General features: G+C 46.6%; 1 long non-coding RNA gene across 1 annotated transcript in view; it reads left to right on the forward strand.

Annotated features, from left to right (window-relative positions):
* LOC114626865 overlaps nucleotides 1-1930 on the forward strand; it is a 7095-nt gene extending 5165 nt beyond the window's left edge. The window contains exon 3 of the long non-coding RNA XR_003712306.1: nucleotides 1840-1930. This is a non-coding gene — a long non-coding RNA (uncharacterized LOC114626865). The remainder of the gene's footprint in view (nucleotides 1-1839) is intronic.
* The last annotated feature ends 1946 nt before the right edge of the window (nucleotides 1931-3876 follow it).

Here is a 3876-nt window from a genome sequence, read left to right on the forward strand (position 1 = left end):
TATCTATCTATCTATCTATCTATCTATCTATCTATCTATCTATCTATCTAGTAGGCACTAGAATGGAACTCAGGTTTTGACATTTGCTTGCAAGCACATTACTAGCTAAACCACCCACCCCACCCCAGAAGATCTTCACAGAGCAGCCACACTCATGACCTAGACTACGTCGGACTTGTGATGTGCCTTTTGCCACTTTAACTCTCAGCAACCGTTCTGGTTTTTCAGAGCAGGTGTTTAAATCATGGAACACTGAAACTATCTGTCTCATCTGAAATGTATAACAACCCCAAGATCTGACATCTTCCACCCTATTACACCGACTCTGAAAACAGAGCTCAGCTAGACCCAAGGGGCTTGGCTTGGCAAGAGATGCCTGGCTAGGACCCAATGCCAGTCTTCACCTTCTAACCAAACTGGCCTGTCTTTTGTCACACACAGCTTGTAGGCTTCCTGAAGGGTTTGACCACACAACCAAAATGGGAAGCCTGGATGTGTCATGATCTACCTGTTGTTGACTGTGCATCAATGAGAAATCAGTTTCTCTCTCTGGGCAATCTTCAGAGAAACACCAAGCACTAGAAATCTGTTCTTCATATTCTCTGTATGTCTGTGTATGGAAAATCCAAACACCTCCAGTATAGAAAATAAGCCCTCGAACCTCAGCGTCATCTTTTATCTGTTACTGCTAGACGTGACGACTGTTAGTTGTCAACGTAGTTATTTTCTCTAGATACTTAGACTTGAAATAAGCATATATGGGCTGGGGAGATGGCTTGGTCTGTAACGTGTTTGCCTTGCAAGCACAAGGACCTGAGGTAAGAACTCATGGGAAAGCCAGGTGGTGGTGGCGCACGCCTTTGATCCCAGCACTTGGGAGGCAGAGGCAGGTGGATTTCTGAGTTTGAGGCCAGCCTGGTCTACAGAGTGAGTTCCAGGACAGCCAGGGCTATACAGAAAAACCCTGTCTCAAAAAACAAACAAACAAACAAACAAACAAACAAACTCATGGGAAAAAGACCAGGTGTGTTTACAAGTGTAATCTCAACACTGGGGAGGCAGAGTTAGGGAGATTGCTGGGGCCCACCGGACAGTCAGCACAGTCCTCTTGGTATGTTTCAGACTGGAAAGAGACACATCTCAAAAGAACAAGCTGGGGAATGACCAAGGAATGACGCCAAGTTTGCAATCTAGTCTAGGGTATTCACACATGTGCATGTGTACCCGTCAATGAATACAATATATACACAAACACCCACAGAAGTGCCTGAAGCTCACCCAGGAGCTAGAAACAGCTGGAATCAAAGACTCTGGGTTAAAATGTTCTGCAGTCCCACAGTGATGGGCTTTGTGGAAAGAGCCTTGACTTTGCATTTTACTTAAAAGTCTAAATTCAAAAATTTGCGTGTCTGTCTGTCTGTCTGTCTGTCTCTCTCTCTCTCTCTCTGTGTGTGTGTATGTGTGTGTGTATGGTGTCAGAGTTATATGCATATGCTACAGTGTATGTTGGGTTAGAGGACAATTTTCAGTAATCAGATCTCTCCTTCTGCCACCTAAGTTCTGAAGAATGGAAATCAGTTTTTGTCAGCTTGGTGGCAAGAAACTTTACTCACCAAGCCATCATATCAGCCCTGAATACCTGAGTTTTAATTATTGCTATGCAATCAAAATACTCCCCATCCCAGACTTTCTCCATGAAGCAGAGAAGACACAATGGGGGGGGGGATGGGTATTCACTATTGGGCTCTGGCCCCCGGAAGGCAGTTCTTAAGATCTCATCCCTTCTGGGGACTCAGGAGACAGAGGATGATACTCTAGAGCTTTTCTGTTTTCATCCAGGAAGGTAACTGGAGATCTGTTGCCCAGCCATGCACAACTAACACACACAGATGCCAATGACTGTGGAGAAGCCTCGTGATCCAAAGGGAGACTTGCTCATCTAGTAGAAAAAAATCTCTGATTCAGCAAGAGCTGGGAGTGAAGGGCTGGATGCTGGAAGACTTTTGATCACTCCTGATGCAGTTATGAAAGTGGTTTTGGCAGAGGCCAAGAGGGTTCTTGGCTCAAACACTTTCAGAAGTCATTCCCTACAGGTTCAGCAGAGGGGCATCCTATCATTTGCAGCCTATGGTGCACTGACGGGGCAAGATAAACTGGAAAAAAGATATTTTTTAAGATGGCTACAATCATCTCTCTACCTGTCTGCTGGCTCCTTCCACACTGACTCAAGGCTCATTCATTTGAACTGAAAATATGTCATCAACATTAGAAAATAACACAGACCTAAGGAAAGAATCTCTGGGGGCGGCTGAAGCAGAAGCTGAGGTGCTCACATCTTAAACAGCAAGCAGGAAGCAGAATGAAGGTTGGGAGTGGCGTGAGGTCTTAAAATCTCAAAGCCCACCCCTCCAGTGACGTACTTCCTTGAACAGAGCCACACCCTGTAAACCTCCTGAACACCGTCAATACGATCCCAAGTGTTCAAATGCCTGAGACTATGGGGACCAAAACCTAGAGTCTCATGTCTTGTACACAAATGACTCAAGCTAATGTGCTGGAGGGACTGCAGGGATGGCTGACTAAACTGCTCTAGACAATGGGCTGTCAATCACCAGACTTAGGAGTGAGGCTATATTAGACTATCCAGGTCAAGTCAGAGCATTAGCTGACCACAGATGTCTATGCAGAAAATTATACGGGCATCCCACAGAGCTATAAGAAAGAATAAAACACAAGTTACTAAGTGCTAAGCCACTGTATAGTCAGAACTATCTACTAAAGATATTTATTAAATGAATGACTGAATAGCCTGTCTCCTAGAACAGCAAAAGACATTTCAGAACCATGGACAGAGGCAGAAGTTCTGTAGCCAGAAACAAGAGCAGGTGAGACAAGTGTATAAAGGACCATGGTTCCCGTGGGGAAGCTGGGGGAGCTTGCTAGGTATCTGTAAGCTCAGGAAGTCCTTAGTCTAAGGCAAGGAGAAGACTGTCCCGGAAGGACAATGTATGAAGACCAGAGCTTGCTGCCAGATCCGATCCTGCTACCCACTCAAGTTGCTTCTCTCATGTGTTAGGAATTACAGCCAGTGCAGCAAGCATATGGGGGCGGGGGCTGGCAACCAAGGACCATTGCTCCTTGCTGTATTTCTCAGGTGGGGACAGCTGGAAGCCTGCAGGGAGAGACGGGATTCTAAATTCTTCTTCTTTCTCTTTACCCTTCCCTCCCCTTCCCCACTGCCCTCCCTCCTATCCCTTCCCTCTCCATGTGTAGAAAATCTCAAGCCTGTAATTCCACAGTAACAATAATCTTTTGGTTTCAGACAGTAGGCTTCGGACCTGTCTTACCTGCATATTACAACATTCCATTTTATCTTCACTACTTCCTGTAAGACAACAGAACAAACCTGTTCCCATTAGCATCGGCTTCAGCTGCCTCCCTCTTGTTCTCAAAGCACGAAAACCAGAGCCAGGAGATGGCTCAGTGAGTAAGAACTCTTACAGACACAAGCGGCTGAGTTCCGATCTCCAGCACTCACAACAAAAGCTAGGCATGGTCAGGCTTGCCCGTCATTCCATTGCAGTGGAAGACAGAGAAGAGAGGCTGTCTGGAGCTAGCAGGCTAGCCTAGGCCCAGGTTCAGTAAGAGACTCCGTCTCAAAGGAATACGGAGTGCAGCTAGAGAGATGGCTCTGTAGTTAAGAGTGCTCACCGCTCTTTCAGAGGAGTCCACTCCAGTTCCCAGCGCTTAAAACAGGAGGCTCAGAAAACCACCTCTAACTGCAGCCCCAGGAGAGCCAAAGGCCCTCTTCTGGCCTTCTCAGGCACCTGTACACACCTCCCTCTCCCTCTCCCTCTCCCTCTCCCTCTCCCTCTC

The sequence above is a fragment of the Grammomys surdaster genome, unplaced genomic scaffold, assembly GCF_004785775.1.
Source record: "Grammomys surdaster isolate TR1022 unplaced genomic scaffold, NIH_TR_1.0 241, whole genome shotgun sequence".
Taxonomy (NCBI): domain Eukaryota; kingdom Metazoa; phylum Chordata; class Mammalia; order Rodentia; family Muridae; genus Grammomys; species Grammomys surdaster.